This window comes from Macaca nemestrina, chromosome 15 (assembly GCF_043159975.1).
Source record: "Macaca nemestrina isolate mMacNem1 chromosome 15, mMacNem.hap1, whole genome shotgun sequence".
Lineage (NCBI taxonomy): Eukaryota > Metazoa > Chordata > Mammalia > Primates > Cercopithecidae > Macaca > Macaca nemestrina.
In genome coordinates this window covers 35,339,431-35,359,958 of record NC_092139.1, presented here as the reverse complement: position 1 = coordinate 35,359,958, position 20,528 = coordinate 35,339,431, and the positions used below count along the sequence as shown (strand labels likewise).

General features: G+C 41.8%; 1 pseudogene; it reads left to right on the top strand.

Annotated features, from left to right (window-relative positions):
• Nucleotides 1-20,528, top strand: part of LOC105481635 (signal-regulatory protein beta-1-like) — a 56,041-nt pseudogene that overhangs the window by 20,137 nt on the left and 15,376 nt on the right.

Here is a 20,528-nt window from a genome sequence, read left to right as displayed (position 1 = left end):
CGGTGCCAGCTCCTACTGCCCCACTCCTCCTAGGTCTCCTCCTGGGCTCCAAGGTGCTGCTGCTGGTTGGTGTCTCTGCTGCCTACGTCCACTGGAAGCAGAAGGCCTGATTGTAAGTGTAGAGGAGGGAGGGTGGGCCAAGGGCTGCTCCAGAAGGTCAGGCCAGCAGGAGGACCCCCCACATACCACACAGCCTCAGGCTCAGTGGAGTTTGGAGAAGGTGATGGGGCTTCCTCAGCACCCTCAGAAGTCTCAGGGAAGCCTCTAGGAGAATCCCAACTCCAGGAAATGTGTGGATGCTGCAGGAGGTGGGCTACAGCAATGGTGTTCAAAGATGTCCATAGCACCCTAGGGGCCCATGGAGGAGGTGGGGAGAAGGGGCTGAATGAGGGCCAACTCTGTGGGTGGTCCCTTGCAGGCCATCTCTTGATTATTTGATGCTGTACTCCATGAGGTCTAAGGAATCCCCACTGTAGAGTAATGTTGAGATGCCTCAAGTGGGCTGCTCTTAGTGCTCTCAGGCTCTCAGTGCCTGAGTGGGAGGGATGAGGGAAAGGGTGTCAGGACTTGCGAGGAGGGCTGAGCAGGTGAAATTCTATCTCAGGGCTGCCTGTCCACCCACGATAGGCAACACAGGAGGAAGACCAGCACTAAGGACATAGCAGGCTCTCAGGAATCATTTCTTGAATAACCAGCAGATGACTAAATGTGGATGTGTTTCCCACAGCTCTTTCCCTCCTCCTCTGCCATGAGGGACCCTCAGTCTGTACTGCCTCCTTCCTTCCTTGAAGGGCTCAGCCTGAGAGAAGGAGCTGGGCAGAAGCTTCCCCAGACTCAGCTCCAAATGCCTGTCCTCCCAGGATATCTGCCTGCCCGCAGGCTCCTGTTGTTCCTTTGCAGAGTCCTTGATGCTCCAGAGCAGGGTCTTCATTCATGGTGCTGAGCAGAGATCATAGGATGGGGCTCTGAGAGTGACTCATGACACCTCCCTGGAATATGAGAAACACGCCATATCTAATCACATTAGGACTCCTCGCATCCATCGCCTTGGGACTGACCATAAACCACAGACTCTCTCTAGCCTCTCAAGCGTTATTCTGCCTTCTGGATTCCTGCCTACCCCAACTTCCCAGCCTTGTTCAGGTTCACTATTGCTTCCTGAATACAAACGAACCCCCATCCCAATTTTAAGAAAAAATGATTCTCCTTCCTCTTTGTCTCACACCAAGAAAGAAAGAAGCTCTCCCTGCTTTCTCTGTGATGGGACACTCATTCTCCTAGCAACCTGCAGTCTTCCCAGCCCTGCTGCTCAGGGTAGAAACACGTAGATACACCGCCACAGTCCAACATCCTGGAGTCCTTCTTGATTTCTCATTCTCTCTTTTTTAAAGCCCTGTATTCAATTCTGCCTTTGAAATGCTTATGTCCACTTACGTGAGACAGTAAATGTTTAACAATGGACTTTCTGAAAGGGAAAAACAAAAAGCTGATTTGTAGTGCTTGCCAATCTCTGCAGCGTAATAACTTCCCACATAGACAGTTTCAAGCTATCAACAGTTGAACAACCAGATTGCAAAATTCCTGAAAATTAACAATTGGTTCTCTTGGCTGCCCCAGCACAACACCGAGTTACATGCCTAATTTGCACATTTCTCACCTCCACCACCCCTCCCTGTCCCAGCCAGCATTATCTCTTCTGGTAGCACTCCTACTCCCTCTACTGGCTTTCAGTTTTCAGCCACAGTGATTCTTTGGAAAAGCCTAGGCATAAACTGCTCTGCCTCTTCTCCAACACAGCTACATGGCTCCCTTCATCCCTCCTTCAACTCTTTCTGCCTAATGTCAACTAATGTAAAACATTCTGTATAAAATATCAATTTCCCTCCCTACCCTGACGTTCTAATTTATCTTAACACGATGAATTTTTCCTTAGCACCTATTACCATCTGTATTATTCTGAATACAGGCAGTTCTCATTTTTCATGGCAATGCAGGATTCGAAAAATGACTGTGCAACCTGAAACCTGGGAAAGCAATCTCCATATCCAATTGGAAAAACAAGGATCATTCTGTGACTTTTACAATTTTTTGTCAAAATATTAGAAACAAAGTTACAAATGTAGGAGGCAATGAAAATATAATGAAATAAATATTTATTACTGCACTGTAATTCAAAGCATTAGAAACATTGAGAGTTCAAGTGCTTTTTGATTTGTAAAAATGTATCAAGAGTAGTTGGATCAGTGCTTGCTGCCTTCTTGTACATTTCTGATATGGAGCAAGCATTGTTTCTATCTTGGTGTTTCATCATCTTCCTAATTTTGAATTTGTTTCCAACACCTTATCCTTTGCACTTTCTTTGTTTTTTGTTTTTGTTTTCGTTTTAAATTATACTTTAAGTTCTGGGATACATGTGCAGAACATGCAGGTTTGTTACATAGGTATACATATGCCATGGTGGTTTACTGCACCCATCAACCCATCATCTACATTAGGTATTTCTCTTAATGTTATCCCTCCCTTAGCCCCCCAGCCCCCGACAGGCCCCGGTATGTGATGTTCCCCTCCCTGTGTCCATTTGTTCTCATTGTTCAACTCTCGCTTATGAATGAAAACATGTGATGTTTGGTTTTTGAACAGTTAGTTTTCTGAGAATGATGGTTTCCAGCTTCATCCATGTCCCTGCAAAGGACATGAACTCATTCTTTCTTATGGCTGCATAGTATTCCATTGTGTATATGTGCCACATTATCTTTATCCAGTCTATCATTGATGGGCATTTGGGTTGGTTCCAAGTCTTTACTATTGTGAATAGTGCTGCAATAAACATACATGTGCATGTGTCTTTGTAGTAAAACGATTTATAATCTTTTGGGTATATACCCAGTAATGGGATTGCTGGGTCAAATGGTATTTCTGCTTCTAGATCCTTGAGGAATTGCCACACTATCTTCCACAATGGTTGAACTAATTTACATTCCCAACAACAGTGTAAAGGCTTTTCTATTTCTCCATATCCTCTCCAGCATCTGTTGTTTCTTGACTTTTTAATGATCGCCATTCTAACTGGTGTGAGATGGTATCTTATTGTGGTTTCATTTGCATTCCTCTAATGACCAGTGATGATGAGCTTTTCTTCATATGTTTGTTGGCTGCATAAATGTCTTCTTCTGAGAAGTGTCTGTTCATATTTTTCACCCACTTTTTGATGGGGTTGTTTTTTTCTTTTACATTTGTTTAAGTTCCTTGTAGATTCTGGATATTAGCCCTTTGTCAGGTGGTAGATTGCAAAAATTTTCTCCTATTCCGTAGGTTCCCTGTTCACTCTGATGATAGTTCCTTTTGCTGTGCATAAGCGCTTTAGTTTAATTAGATTCCATTTATCAATTTTGACTTTTGTTGCAATTGCTTTTGGTGTTTTAGTTTGAAGTCTTTGCCCATGCCTATGTCCTGAATGGTATTGCCTAGGTTTTCTTCTAGGGTTTTTATCGTTTTAGGTCTTATGTTTAAAGCTTTAATCCATCCTGAGTTAATTTTTGTATAAGGTGTAAGAAAGGGGTCCAATTTCAGCTTTCTATATATAGCTAGCCAGTTTTCACACCATCATTTATTAAATAGGGAATCCTTTCCCTATTGCTTGTTTTTGTTAGGTTTGTCAAAGACCAGATGGTTGTAGATGCATGGTGTTATTTCTGAGGCCTCTATTGTGTTCCATTGGTCTATATATCTATTTTGGTACCAGTACAATGCTCTTTTGGTTACTGTAGCCTTGTGGTATGGTTTGAAGTCAGGTAGAGTGATGCCTCCAGTTTTGTCCTTTTTGCTTAGGATTGTCTTGGCTATGCAGGCTCTTTTTTGGTTCCATGTGAAATTTAAACTAGTTTTTTCTAATTCTGTGAAGAAAGTCAATGGTAGCTTACTGGGAATACCATTGAATCTATAAATTACTTTTGTCAGTATGGCCATTTTCATGATATTGTTCTTTTTATCCATGAGCATGGAATGTTTTTCCATTTGTTTGTGCCCTCTCTTAATTCCTTGAGCAGTGGTATATAATTCTCCTTAAAGAGGTCCTTTACATCCCTTGTAAATTGTATTCCTAGGTATTTTATTCTCTTTGTAGCAATCGTGAATGGGATTTCACTCATGATTTGACTCTCTGTTTGTCTATTATTGGTGTATAGGAATGCTTGTGATTTTTGCACTTTGATTTTGTATCTGGAGACTTTGCTGAAGTTGCTTATCAGCTTAAGGAAGTTTTGGGCTGAGACCATGGGGTTTTCTAAATATACAATCATGTCATCTGCAAACAGAGACAATTTGACTTCCTCTCTTCCTGTTTGAATACGCTTTATTTCTTTCTCTTGCCTGATTGCTCTGGCCAGAACTTCCAATACTATGTTGAACAAGAGTAGTGAGAGAGGGCATCCTTGTCTTGTGCTGGTTTTCAAAGGGAATGCTTTCAGCTTTTGTCCATTCAGTATGATATTGGCTGTGGGTTTGTCATAAATAGCTCTTATTATTTCGAGATATGTTTCATCAATACCTAGTTCATTGAGTGTTTTTAGCATGAAGTGGTGTTGAATTTTATCAAAGGCCTTTTCTGCATCTATCGAGATAATCATGTGGTTTTTGTCATTGGATCTGTTTATGTGATAGATTACTTTTATGATTTGTGAATGTTGAACCAGGCTTGCATCCCAGGGATGAAGCTGACTTGATTGTAGTGGATAAGCTTTTTGATGTGAGGCTGGATTCAGTATGCCAGTATTTTACTGAGGATTTTTGTATCAATATTCATCAAGGATATTAGCCTGAAATTTTCTTTCTTTGTTGCATCTCTGCCAGGCTTTGGTATCAGGATGATGCTGGCCTCATAAAATGAGTCAGGGAGGTGTCCCTCTTTTTCTAGTATTTGGAATAGTTTCAGAAGGAATGGCACCAGCTCCTCTTTGTACCTCTGATAGAATTTGGCTGTGAATCTGTTCGGTCCTGGGCTTTTTTTGATTGGTAGTCTATCAATTACTACCTCAATTCCAAAATTCGTTATTGGTATATTCAGGGATTCAACTTCTTGATTTAGTCTTCGGAGGGTGTGTGTGTCCAGGAATTTATCCATTTCTTCTAGATTTTCTAGTTTATTTGTGTAGAGTTGTTTATAGTATTATCTGATGGTAGTTTGTATTCCTGTGGGATCAATAGTAATATCCTCTTATCATTTTTTATTGTGTCTCTTTGATTATTCTCTTTTCTTATATATTAGTCTGGCTAGTGGTCTATTTTGTTAATCTTTTCAAAAAACCTGCTCCTGATTCACTGATTTTTTAAAGGGTTTTTCATGTCTCTGTGTCCTTCAGTTCTGCTCTGATCTCAGTCATTTCTTGTCTTCTGCTAGCTTTTGCATGTGTTTGCTCTTGCTTCCCTAATTCTTTTAAATGTGATGTTAGGTTGTCAATTTTAGATCTTTCCTGCTTTCTCATGTGGGCATGTAGTGCTATAAATTTCCCTCTAAACACTGCTTTAGCTGTGTCCCAGAGATTCTGGTACATTGTGTCTTTGTTCTCATTGATTTCAAAGAACTTATTTATTTCTGCCTTAATTTTGCTATTTATTCAGTAGTCATTCAGGAGCAGGTTGTTCAGTTTCCATGGAGTCGTGCAGTTTTGAGTGAGTTTCTTAATCCTGAGTTCCAATTTGATTGCACTGTGATCTGAGAGACTCTTTGGTATGATTTCCATTCTTTTGCATTTGCTGAGGAGTGTTTTACTTCCAATTATGTGGTCAGTTTTAGAATAACTGCTATGTGGTGCTAAGAAGAATGCATACTCTGTTGATTTAGGGTGGAGAGTTCTGTAGATGCCTATTAGGTCTGCTTGGTCCAGAGCTGAGTTCAAGTCTTGAATATCCTTGTTAATTTTCTGTCTCATTGATATAATATTGACAGTGGGGTGTTAAAGTCTCCCACTATTATTGTGTGGGAGTCTAAGTTTCTAAGTTTCTTTGTAGGTCTGTAAGAATTTGTTTTATGAATCTGGGTGCTCCTGTATTGGGTGCATATATATTTAGGATAGTTAGCTCTTTTTTGCATTGATCCCTTTACCATTTTGTAATGTCCTCCTTTGTCTTTTTTGATCTTTGTTGGTTTAAAGTCTGTTTTATCAGAGACCAGGGTTGCAACCCCTGCTTTTTTTTCTTTCCATTTTCTTGGTAAATCTTACTCCATCCCTTTATTTTGAGCCTATGTGTGTCTTTCCATGTGAGATGGGTTTCCTGAATACAGCACAACAATGGGTCTTGACTCTTTATCCAATTTGCCAGTCTGTGTCTTTTAATTAGAGAATTTAGCCCATTTACATTTAAGGTTAATATTGTTATGTGTGAATTTGATCCTGTCATTATGATGCTACCTGGTTATTTTGCACATTAGTTGATGCAGTTTCTTCATAATGTCTATGGTCTTTACATTTTTTGCAGTGGCTGGCACTGGTTTTTCCTTTCCATATTTAGTGCTTCCTTTAGGGGCTCTTGTAAGGCAGGCCTGATAGTGACAAAATCCCTCAGCATTTGCTTGTCTGTAAATAATTTTATTTCTCCTTTGCTTGTGAAGCTTAGTTTGGCTGGATATGAAATTCTGGGTTGAAAATTTTTTTCTTTAAGAATGTTGAATATTGGCCCCCACTCTCTTCTAGCTTGTAGGGTTCCTGCAGAGAGATCTGCTGTTAGTCTGATGGGCTTCTCTTTGTGAGTAACCTGACCTTTCTCTCTGGCTGCCCTTAACATTTTTTCCTTCATTTCAACCTCCGTGAATCTGACGATTATGTGTCTTGCTCTTCTCAAGGAGTATCTTTGTGGTGTTCTCTGTATTTCCTGAGTTTGAATTTTGGCCTGTCTTGCTAGGGTGGGGAAGTTCTCCTGGATAATATCCTGAAGTGTGTTTTCTGACTGGTGTAGGTTTGGTCTTTTCACATAGTCCCATATTTCTTGGAGGCTTTGTTCGTTCCTTTTCATTCTTTTTTCTCTAATCTTGTCTTCATGCTTTATTTCATTAAGTTGATCTTCAATCTCTGATATCCTTTCTTCCACTTGATCAATTCAGCTATTGGTACTCGTGTATGCTTCATGAAGTTCTTGTGCTGTGTTTTTCAGCTCCATCAGGTCATTTATATTCTTCTCTAAACTGATTATTCTAGTTAGCAGTTTCTGTAACCTTTTATTAAGGTTTTTCTTTGCATAGGGTTAGAGAACATTCTCCTTTAGCTCAAAGAAGTTTGTTATTGCTCACCTTCTGAAGCCTACTTCTGTCAATTTATCAAACTCATTCTCTGTCCAGTTTTGTTTTCTTGTTGGCAGGAGCTGTGATATTTTGGAGGAGAAAGGGCATTCTGGTTTTTGGAATTTTCAGCATTTTTGTGCTGGTTTTTCCTCATCTTCATGGATTCATCTACTTTTGATCTTTGATGTTGGTGACCTTTGGATGGGGTTTCTGCTTGGCCATCCTTTTTGTTGATGTTGATATTATTGCTTTCTCTTTGTTATTTTCCCTTCTAACAGTCAGGGCCCTCTTCTGCAGGTCTGTTGGAATTTCCTGGAGGTCCACTCCAGACTCTTTGCCTGGGTATCATCAGCAGAGGCTGCAGAACAGCAAAGATTGCTGCCTGCTTCTTCCTCTGGAAGCTACATTCCAGAGGGGCACCTGCCAATGTCAACTGGGGCTCTCTGTATGAGGTATCTGTCGACTGCTGCTGGGAGGTATCTCCCAATCAGGAGGCATGGGGGTCAAAGACCCACTTCAGGAGGCAATCAGTCCCTTAGCAGAGCAGTGCTGTGCTGGGAGATTCGCTGGTCTCTTCAGAGCTGGTGGGCAGGAAAGTTTAAGTCTCCTGAAGCTGTGACCACAGCCACCCCTTCCTTCAAGTGCTCTCTCCCAGGGAAATAGGAGTTTTATCTATAAACCCCTGACAGGCTGCTGCCTTTCTTTCAGAGATCCCCTGCCCAGAGAGGAGGAATCTAGAGAGGCAGTCTGGCCACAGTGGCTTTGCTGCGCTGTGGTGGGTTCTGCCCAGTTCGAACATCCCAGTGGCCACCTACTCAAGCCTCAGTAATGGCAGACACCCCTCCCCCAACCAAGCTCGAGTGTTCCAGGTCAACCTTAGACTGCTGTTCTGGCAACAAGAATTTCAAGCTAGTGGATCTTTGCTTGCTGGGCTCCATGAGGGGGGATCCACTGAGCTAAACCACTTGGCTCCCTGGCTTCAGCCCCCTTTCCAGGGGAGTGAATAGTTCTGTCTCACTGGCATTCCGGGTGCCACTGGGGTACAAAAAAAACCTGGAGCTAGCTAGGTGTCTGCCCAAGCAGCTGCCCAGTTTTGTGCTTGAAATCCAGGGCCCTGGTGGTCTAGGCACCCGAGGGAATCTCCTGGTCTGCAGGTTGTGAAAACCATGGGAAAAGCATAGTATCTGGGCCAGATAGCACCCTCATGGCATAGTCTCTGGCAGCTTCCCTTGGCTAGGGGAGGGAGTTCCCCAACCCCTTGTGCTTCGCAGGTGAGGTGACACACCACCCTGATTCTGCTCACCCTCCGTAGGCTGCACCCACTGTCGGCTGCACCCACTGTCTAATCCGTCCCAATGAGATGAGCTGGGTGCCTCAGTTGGAAATGCAGAAATCACCCACCTTCTGTGTTAGTCTCACTGGGAGCTGCAGACTGGTGCTGTTCCTATTCAACCATCTTGCCAGCTCTTTCCCTTTGTACTTTTAATGTGGTGAAATCTCTGCAAAAGTTCCTTCTATGTGAAGATTGTTGCTGGCGTCTCATTCTCTGGGACACCAACACTTTGTTTGTCACCACTCCTGTTTCATTTATGGTAAGTTTGCCTTTTCTAAGTCCCCCCAGTGCCCATCTGAAGTCTCTTGAACAGTAACAGGGTCTACAGTGCCATTGTCAGCTATTTATACTTCTATAACTCCACTCACATTCAATTTGACCTTCACTCCTAGCATTTTCACTTCTCATTTCTTCACTGCATTCTCATCTTTGTTGTCAAATCTCTCTTTCAATTATTTGTTTCCCTAAAATGTTATGTGGACTCATCACTGGCAGAAGAGGTCACAGTCTTGTTAACCTGTGCCCCCAGGATGGCTCCAGGAGACTGGAGTTGGGTCCTTCCCTTCCCTATGTTAGGCTTTGACCAAACCCCAGCAGGTTAGGCTCTGGTAAAATAGTTTCTCCTGGGAGCTGGGCATGGTAAGAATGAAGAACACTCTGGTGTGTTTCAAAATGCTTCCTTGTTCCTCCCTGGAAACACAGGTGAGTGTTTCTCTCATATTCACTCAGAGGCCCTAATCAAGCTCCAGGAGGTAAAACTCACAGAAGTGTGGGACCACCTGTGATTGGGTCCTCCTGGAGTTTGTAACTCAGACTGATCCACACCAAGCTCTAGCAATTCTTCAATTACAGTGTAGGCTTTCCTACCCCAGCACTGGTTTCTATGGAGGTTTTGGATTTAGGAGGTTGTGATTTTTTATATCCTCCTGTCTAATTTCCAACCTGGGGGACAGTGGTTTGCCCTGTGACCTCATTTCACTGATAGATTTTAAAAGAATTGTTGTTTGTGATTTGCTCAGCTTGTTACTTGTTGGCTTGAGGGACCTTGTGCAAGGGTCATCCAGGAGTTTGGGTTCCATTCCAAAAAGCAGCTACAGCAACAGAGCCGCACCTAGAATCAATCTCGGAAGATCCAAACTCAGTCCTTAGGTGCAGAGCTTTCTGGATCAGGGCTGTCAAATGAGGAGGGGCCACGGGACACCTGGCATGAGAAGACTGCCTCTGGGACAGAGAACAGGCTTTAGGTTAGTCAACCTTTCTCCAGTATTGGCTTGAGCTCTGCAAGCCTGGGAACTGCAGACACAAACATCAGCAACTTCCCTGCAGTGGCAACCATGTCTGCTTCCTCTTTCACAATGGAGGACTGCACCAGTCTCACGGCCGTTAGCTCCCACAGCAACTTCCCTCCTCGGACATCATGACAGGCAAGGTCCAGATCACAGAGGACAGGGCGTCTCCCTGCAGACATTTGAAGAGAGCAGGCAATGTCCATCCTTGTCTCCCAGCCCACCTGGACAACCCCTGCCTCATTCTATGCTACTGGGACTCACAGGTGAGTGCAGCCTGCTCTACACAGGTGTATTTCTTTTTTTTTTTTTTTTTTTTTTTTTTTTTTTTTTTTTTTTTTTTTTTTGAGACGGAGTCTTGCTCTGTGCCCCAGGCTGGAGTGCAGTGGCGCGATCTCGGCTCACTGCAAGCTCCGCTCCCCCGGGTTCACGCCATTCTCCTGCCTCAGCCTCCCGAGTAGCTGGGACTACAGGCGCCCACCACCTCGCCCGGCTAATTTTCTTGTATTTTTAGTAGAGACGGGGTTTCACTGTGTTAGCCAGGATGGTCTCGATCTCCTGACCTTGTGATCCGCCCGTCTCGGCCTCCCAAAGTGCTGGGATTACAGGCTTGAGCCACCGCACCCGGCCTACACAGGTGTATTTCTACATGGTGTCTTCTCACCCTCTCAGCCCATCTCACCTGTTCCTATAGATTTCCATTTGGGAGGACTTTCTTCTCTCCCATCCTTGCATGAGACAAGATTCAGAGCTCCTTTTCCATAAATGTCTGTGTAGACACTTACTGGGATGAGACTCGCTCTAGTTATAGTGATTCCCCTGAGGCCAAGCCTACACCATAACCCTGGTGCTAATAATGACTTTGTGATTATAAGGCGGGATACATGACCCACACTCATTATGTGGTGGTACCAGCACACCCCCCAGCCATTGACCAGGGTTGTTGCACTGTATCATAAATCCTTGAAGGTAGAGAGTCTGTTTTTTAAAACTATTACTATTACCAAAACACTACCTAATAAGAATCATATCTAACTTTTAGAACACAGTCAGCTGTTATTAAGTAACTTGCATATATTAATCCATTTTATGACCATAACAAACCTATGAAGTTGATATGATTATTATTTCCATTTTAGGGAACTGAAGAAACAGAGATGTTAAACAAGTTCCCGTAGGTCACACTGCTAGGACTGATAGAACTAAATTCAAACCTAGAAGTTCTGATTCCTAAGCCCATAAGCTTAAACTGTGCTCTTCTCAAACATTCACCGACTCCTCACTTGTCCCGCAGCCTTATCTCATTATCTGCACCTTGTGTCATGAGTGCAGGGCTAAATTTGGTGGAAGGAGAATTTTAGCTCATGGTTTCCCAGGCTTCTGTTTCTCTTAAACATTCAGGCTGTATCTGTACTGCACAAAGTCAACTTAAATTTGAAACTCAATTATCCATATGATTTCCACAAAATTGTTTCACTCATATAAGCATCTATGCATCTAATAGATCTTTATTGAAAGACTGAAGTAAGTCACTTTGCTGCTCCAAGTACAGATTCTGCCAAATTATTGAAACTATTCTATCAATATTTGAGTCATATATTCTAAATTATAGTTTTGGAGGTATAATATTTTGTGACTCATATCTTCCAGGCTAGTTGTTACTTTCATAAAAGGAAATATTCCTCTTTCAACCATTTGTACTTTTTACCTTAAATTATACTTCTTAAGATATTAGTATTTCTAGCACAACATTTGCAAAGTATGTTATGGTATTTCTTTTGCTATTGCTATATTTATACCTGTTTACATTACTTTGTTTGGGTGTGTCTCTTTGTGCTGGGTCCTAGGAGATGGCCCCTGCATCATGACCCAGCTCACTACTTACTACTCGTTTATGTATAGTCAGCTGCTCAACTGATATGGTCTGGTTCTGTATCCCCACCAAATCTCATGTAGAATTGTAATCTCCAGTGTTGGAGGTGGGCCTGGTGGGAGGTGACTGGATCTTGAGTGTGGATTTCCCTCTTGGTGCTGCTCTCATGAGATCTGGTTGTTTAAAAGTGTGTAGTACCTCCCTACTCTCCCTATCCCTCCTGCTGTGACCATGTAAGATGAGCCTACTTCCCCTTCGCCTTCTGCCATGATTGTAAGTTTCCTGAGACCTCCTCCGAAGCCGAGGAGATACAAGCCTCATGCTTCCGGCAGAGCCTGTGGAACAGTGAGCCAACGAAACCCCTGTTCTTTATCAATCACCCAGTCTCAGATATTTCTGTATAGCAATGCAGGAACAAACTAATACATCAACCTAGTTATTTTTAAAAACCTATATATATGTTTTAAATCCTCTGCTTTGTTACGTTTCCAAGATACCTGTTGTACTTCATGTCTGCCTATTCTTGTTTTATACATGGTTTGTTTTGTTCTACGGATTTGCTTTTTTTTGTCATGTTTATAGGTTATTAAATATTCTAATCTTGAAAATCTTCTCATTTTATTTTTTCCCGTGTTCTCAGGTGTGAAGTTCTTTTTATTACTTTTTTATTGTTTTTGAGTTATTGTTGTTCTTGGATTGGTTAACTATCCCTCATGGTGCTGCTGTTCCCCAAATCTTTAGTGATTTCTGCTTGCACTGCTGTCTTTGCAGGAATAATGCCCCACGTGTTCATGGGTTATCAGTGCTTTGTGAAGCATGGCGCCTGCCCCAATCTCACTGTAGGGACTGCTCCTGAGTCTATGGCTTCTTCACTGCTTACTTCTACAGGGATGTCCCTCCTTTCTTATGAGAGTTGGTCATAGTGCAAACATTAAAAGTGAAGACTGTGGAGTGTAACAGCCTATGTCTCAGTCTAAAAGCTGAGTGATCTTGGGCAAACTTGCTATTCTCTGTATGCTTCGGATTTTCTCACCTCTAAATGAAGGTTAATGGTAGCACTTACCTCAGGGTCAGAGTGTTGAACTAATGAGGTGACTGACATAAAACGCTGGATACCATGTCTGGTGTCCAGGACATCTGCAAAAAATAATAGCTGCTACCATTCCTTCATGGCATATAGAGACTACTTTCTTATTTTGAAGTGTAATTAGACATTGATTAAGATAATTTTATCATTTTTTATATTCATTTCTGTGGGTATGGAACAGGAGGTGAAGATTTCACTCTCTGTACATCTGCCACATAGAAAAAGAAATTTGGATGGAAATATGATAATTTGGATAATTTCTTTTGACAGTTACTTCTGAGAGATGAAGGACTTCAAATCCAGCGTGTGACAGGGAGGGTTCCAAGTGGGCCTTTCTTAGTCATAGATGATGAAGGAGAAACCATTTCTCCTAACAGGGTAACTTTTCTAAAGCACAAGTGTGGCAGGGAAGCAGTGAATGCTTTCTGTACACAAAATATTAATATAACCACAATTTTTTAGTTATAATTAATTATGAGGTGAGCATTCGGTATGGTTTATATTATTCCTACCATATATTTACGAGGTACATGTTATAACCTCTATTTACATATAATCAAACTATGGCTCAGAGAACTTAGGTGTCCTGTTTAAAGTCACACAGCTCGACATTGTGAGAGAGGAATTCATTTATGCATTGACAAGAAGCAGAGTGCAGAGAATCCAGAGGGAGCAACTGATCTCAGAGTGGCAGGGATATTTCAAGTACACCATATAAGCCGGGTCTCAGCGGCCTGGAAATCTTGGAGAAAGCCACTGGTGGGAAACTCAGCATGCAGTAGGGATCCATTTTAAAAAAAAAAATTGAGTTCCTTCTCTTCACCTGGCTCCACGGTATCAATAATGACCTACTGGGTTTCATGTGTGGTATAGTCATTATCTCCTTTAACATCCACAAAAACACAGCAGTGAAAGACTTATCATTTGCAATTTGGAGAGCAAAACTGAGCCTAGGAGAGCCCAGTGACTTCATCAAATCCTTAACACACCCTCTTGGTTGGAGTATTTATTCTCTCTCCTCACCTCCAATCTGAACGCGGTGGTGGATGGAATAGGTGCTCTGTGTGCCAAACAAAGACTATTGATGTGACTGCCCCAGGAAATTGCCTACCATATTCTCCCCCCATCATAACCCTATCCCCTCTCCATAAACCATAACCTATAACCCATAACCCATAATTCCCACCTCAGCCCACAAAGCATATCCTTATTAACCTAAACCCACTTCCTCTTCTGGAGGAAGTCAGGAGATGATTCCTTCTGCTGGATGCAGGCACATGAAAGTGCTAAGCTCCCAGATTAGACTGAATTTGGGCTAAGTTTTGTCAGTTATATTGATAAAAGTTTGGAATAGAGAACAATTTGAGAAGCAGACCTGGCTCCTCTCAAATATTGAGCAGTAGGTTTTGTGAACCCTTCTCCTGCCCCAAACTGAGTAGCACTTGGTTGAGGCTGGTGCAGAAGAAGACAACAAGCCAGCAACATCCTAGGGTCTTGAGATGGAAAGTTTAGAAAACAGTTCCTAATCACAGGTCCTTCTTGGACTAATAGCCCCAAATGGTGAATCACCAAGAAGACCTGAAGATGATGTTAGGGGCCATGTGGAGAGAACATATGGTCAAGGTGTGCAGGAAGCACTATTTCTGCTAAGCCTGTCTGATTCTCCTGAGAATGGAGCATGAGTAACTGTTTGCATTGTAACTGCCTACTGTGCCTGATTTCTATTTCACTGTTGTACTCTATTACTGCCACTTCCTCTTGAATCAAGGGAGGTAGTGCTTGTTTTCTCTCCTCAGAGCAGTTTGAGATCTCCCCAGCACAGATGTTTGGACAGAGCAGGCTCCTGAGGTCTCCAGGATACCCATCCCAGTCTCCTGGCTCCACCCTCCTCGTCCTTTCCTGCTGCTGATTCTGCTGCTGGGACGCACAGGTGAGCACTGCCTTGAGCTAGAACCCTTTCTGTCTGCCTGCAGGGCCATGGCCTGCCCCGGGGCTTTCAGGGATTCCAGACAAACACAAGTGCTGCCAAGGTAGGCCAAGGACTGGGCATTGTCTGAGAGCAGAAGATCAGGGAGCTTGAGCACTTCCTCTGTGGATCTGCAGCTGGCTACCAAGGGATGGAATCAGGTGATCCTTCAACCAGCACCATAATTAGTTACATTTTTTATAATATTTCATTTGACAAACACAGAGGAATTGTTTTTTAAATGCTTACCAGTCTTGAGGCTCCGGGATGCAAAGCCATCTGCCCAAGGCCACAGAGTGAGCTGAGAGACAGCCTGACAGGGTGTGTGGCTCCAGGCCCAGCCCTCTGTTCAGCACCCTGAGGATGTGAAGTCTGAAACAGTGCCTGAGTTGGGCAGGGGAGCAGTGTTTCCCGGGGATGTTCAGCCACTGTCCTTCTTCAGGATGCTGCATACTTTGCCCTCTGTTCCCCCTGCTTCCCACTCCTCTGTAATCTCAGTGTTACCACCCACTTTTTTTGTGCCCTCTTCCTCTTTAAGAAGGAATTTGTTGCTTACTGGGCCCTGTAATCCTTTCCTAGGGCTTGCATAACAAAGTACTACAGACCGGGCAGCTAAAGTTACAGACATTTACTTCTTGCACTTTTGGAGGCTAAATACAATATCAAGGTGTTGGCAGGGTTAGTCTGTACTGAGGTCTCTCTTACTGGCTCGTAGATGGCCATCTCTGCTCTGTGTCTTATTACGTGGTCTTCCCTCAGTGTGTGTCTGTGTCCTCATCTCCTCTTCTTCTGAGATCACCAGTCATATTGGATTAAGACCCACCCAAATGACCTCATTTAACTAAATTGCTTCTTAAAGACCCTGTCTACAAATGCAGACAAATTCTGAGGTTCTGGGGACTAGGGCTTCAACACATGCATTTTGGGGGACACATTCAGCCCATAACAGGTAACACAATCTATCTTGGTTCTCTCTACTTTACCATGGGGAATTTATTTTCCCTTCCCTAGGACAGACAGGATTGGAGGACCTTTCCTGGTACAACCTGAGAGAACCTGGCTCACAGCTCACAGACAGGCTGCCTGTCCTCATGCCCCACTCAGGCCATGGAGCTGACCCCAGAATCATAGGGCTGGGCACAGCAGCCTCCCTGATGTGAGTCACCTCACAGGTCCTAGAGGACAGGATTCTCAATTTTAAAATTATTTTTCTTACGTATACACTTTACCCAAATGACAGTGGTAAGAGTTCAGCAATTGAGCTCTTCCTACTAGCTAGACACAGTTCTTAGCATTTTGTGTATTTCAACTCTACTAATCCTCACAACATCCCTATTTGAAAGCTACACCTATTAACTCCTATTTGCAAACAGGGAGTCAGGCAGAGGGAGGAACTTGTCCATTGTCCCCCACCACAGTCAGTGGAACAGCTGGGATTCAAGTCCAGGTCAACCAGCTCCAGAATTCATTCTTTTAAGCCATGTTATGCTACTTGTAGACATATTAGCACATGCAGGGAAGTAAACATAGGATTAGTCATCACCCATCACACCAGTCAGAGATACTCAGAGTTAAAACTCTGGTGTATATACTCCCAACATATGTTACAAATGTGTTGGATGACTTCTATGTGCCAAATATTTTACTGAGATTTTAACAGTTTTCATAATTTTATTTAATGTACAAAACATCTTTATATACTATAATGACAGAACAAACTTTTATATATATTTGTGAATGCGTGTGTATATATATGTGTATATATATACATACATGTGTGTATAAGTGACTATAAGTGTACATACATGTACATAAGATTTCACTTTTATCATTGTCTTTTTATTTGCAATGAAATTTTTGAAATTTTTCAGAAAAGAAGTTTATTTTTATTTGAAAAAAGCATATGTACTTATCATGTACAGCATATAATAAAATATGTGTACATTGACAAATGACTAATTTGAGCTAATTAACATATACATTGCCATACATATATATCACTTTTTATAGTAAGAACTTATGAACTCTGCTCTCTTAGCAATTTTCAACAATGCAATTCATGTTATTCACTCTAGAAACCATATTGTACAATACATCTCTTAAACTTATTTCTCTTATCTAAGCTAAAATGTTGTATCCTTTGACCAGTATCTCCCAACTACACCCACTCCCCTGCCCCTGGTAACCACCACTCTACTCTCTACTTCTTTTTTTTTTTTTTTTTTTTTTTTTTTTTAAGACAGAGTTTCACTCTTGTTGCCCAGGCTGGAGTGTAATGGTGAGATCTCAGCTCCCTGCAACCTCCACCTCCCGTGTTCAAGCGATTCTCCTGCTTTGGCCTCCCGAGTAGCTGGGATTACATGTGCCCCCCACCATGCCCAACTAATTTTTTGTATTTTTAGTAGTGACGGAGTTTCACCATGTTGGCCAGGCTGGTCTCGAACTCCTGACCTCAGGTGATCCACCTGCCTCAACCTCTCAAAGTGCTGTTATTATAGGCTCTACTCTCTACTTGTATGAGTTCAACTTTTTTAGATTCTGTGTATGAGTGAGATCATGTGGTATTTGTCTTTCTCTGCCTGGCTTATTTCACTTAGCATAATATTCTTCAGGTTGGAAATGACAGAATTTCCTTCTTTTATAATGCTGATCAGAATTTCATTGTGTATATATACCACATTTTCTTTCTCCATTCATCTGTTGACAGACACTTAGGTTGATTCCATCTTTGTTACTGTAAATAATGCTGCAATGGACATGGGTGCAGATATTGCTGTGACATGCTGATGTTATTTCCTTTGGATATACACCCAGAAGGGAGATTGCTGAATCTAATGATAGTTCTATTTTTAATTTTTGGAGGAAAGTCCATACTGTTTTCAATAATGGCTGTACTAATTTACATTCTCATCAACAGTGGGCATGGGTACTCTTTTCTCCACATCCTCTCCAATGCTAGTTAAATTTTCTCATTTTGGTAATAACCATTGTAACAGGTGTGAGATGATACCTCACTGTGGATTTAATTTGCATTTCTCTGATGAAAAGTAAGACTGGATTTTTTTATATGCCTACTGGCCATTTTAATGTCTTCTTTTGAGAAATGTCTATTCAGATCTTTAGCCCATATATTAATTGAGTTGCTGTCTTATAATTGAGTTTGAGTTCTTTGTATATTTTGTATATTGACTCCTTATCAAATGTATAATTTGCAAATATATTTTTCCCATTCTGTATGTTGTCTCTTCACTCTGTTGATTGTTTTCTTGGCTATGTATGTAATCACACATTCATTTCTATATCCATGAGAAATGCACATGTAGAAGCTTTTTAGTTTGTTGTAATTCAATTTGTCTATTTTTGCTTTTGTTGTGTGTGCTTTGGGGCTCATATCTAGAGATTGATTGCCTAGACCAGTGTTATAGAACTTTTCTTGTAGTACTTTACAGTTTCAGATCTTACATTTAAGTCTTTAATCCATTCTGAGTTGATTTTTATATGTGATATGAGATGAAGGTCCAATTTTATTTCTCTATACATGGATATCCAGTTTACTCAATAACATTTTTTAAGAGATTGACTTTTCCCTATTGTGTATCCTTGAAACTTTTATCAAAGGTCAATTAACTGTAAATGTGTGAGTTCATTTTTGTGGATTTGTCCCATATGGCATTTATTATGTTGAGGAGCAATCATCCTATATGTAATTCATTGACAGTTTTTATCATTTAAAAATGTTGAATTTTGCCGGGCGCGGTGGCTCAAGCCTGTAATCCCAGCACTTTGGGAGGCTGAGACAGGCGGATCACGAGGTCAGGAGATCGAGACCATCCTGGCTAATACGGTGAAACCCCGTCTCTACTAAAAAATACAAAAAACTAGCCGGGCGAGGTGGCGGGCGCCTGTAGTCCCAGCTACTCGGGAGGCTGAGACAGGAGAATGGCGTAAACCTGGGAGTCAGAGCTTGCAGTGAGCTGAGATCCGGCCACTGCACTCCAGCCTGGGCGACAGAGCGAGACTCCATCTCAAAAAAAATAAAATAAAATAAAAAAATGTTGAATTTTGTCATATGCATTTTTGGACCCTGTGCTGAGATGGTCATATGGTTTTTGTCCCTCATTCTGTTGATGTAGTGTATCACATTGAGAGATTGCTGAATGTCGAACCATCCTTGCATTCCTGGGATAAATCTCACTTGACTATGCGAAACACACACGGGATTTTTTAAATACTTTTCTTATTATTCCCTCTAACCATTTTTTAGTCTATATGAAATGCACATTAAAAAGATGTTTGGTTTTCCCTGTTGCCCACACTCTCTCTTCTTTTTTACTTCTCTGATCTTACCCCTCAAAGTCCCCCAATCTGTTAACGTAAGCAACAGACAAGCAAACTTCTGTCTTGGTAAAATGCATAGTCCCTCAAAATAGAACTTCTGTGCATTGCTGCATTAGTGTTCCCACTTTCATGAAGGGTAGGGGTGAGGAAGAAAGAAGTGGATAAAGTTACAGAAACTTCTGCCTATAGCATCTATGTCTATATAGTAACTATATCTATAGTTTCCTGAAGCTTCCAAGCTTCAGGAAATCTACTGAGTAAAAACTTTACTTTCCTTTTTTTTTCTTTCTGAGTCAAGGTCTCACTCTGTCTCCCAGGCTGGAGTGCAGTGTTGCGATCTCAGCTCAATGCAACCTCTGCCTCCTGAGTTCAAGTAATTCCCACGTTTCCACATCCTGAATAGCTGGGACCACAGAGATATGGCACCACCCTCAACTATTTTTTTAATTTTTATTTTTAGTAGAGATGAGGTTTTGCCCTGTTGGCCAAGCTGGTCTGAAACTCCTGACCTCAGGTATCTGCCCACCTCAGACTTCCAAAGTACTGGGATTACAGGCTTGAGCCACCATGCCTGGCCAACTTTATAATTTTTGAACACCCTCCATGTGGCAGACACTGTTGGAAACGTCTTACAGCTCTTACCTTCAATGATCATTATATCAAAGGTAGAGATTCTTGTCACCCCCTGCCCCCCACCACACATACACATAGATAAGGAAAGAGAAGCACAAAGCATTCCAAGGTCACTCATTGGTAACTGGCAGAGCTATGATTTGAGCTCAGGTACTCTTCATCTAGAGATCACAGGTTTCACCATTACTCTTCCCAAATACTTCTAGCCCTAATTCTATTCCATGAAATTTCTGTAGCTGCTGCTAGTGTGAGTGTGTGCAGGGGTGTGGTATGAGGAAGAGGATGTGTAGTTTTCTTCTCCTGGGCTCTTCTGTTTTCTGTGTGATTGCAAACTGATTTTTTCTTCACCAACTCATCTACATGGGAAATTTATTTTCTCCAAATTCAACGGAAACAATCCATTTAAAATAAAAGATTTCAGTCTCCTAAGACAGTATCCCACTGAACAATTCACACATTATACACATATTTATTGGATATCTACTGTGTTCCAGGACCTGACATAGAAATGTGGGGTGCACTGGTGAATAAAATAGAAATAGTAGTTTCCCTTTTGTTCCTTATATCCACTGGAGAATGACAGTAACCAATACCCATGATAAATAGGTAAATAAAATAGTAAATCAGACAGTGAATAGTAAATTAGATGGTGCAAAAAACAAGAAAGTATGAATATATAATTTTTATAATTTTGAATGTTTTCATACATTCCTTTTATTGATTATTTTTGTCATAGGAA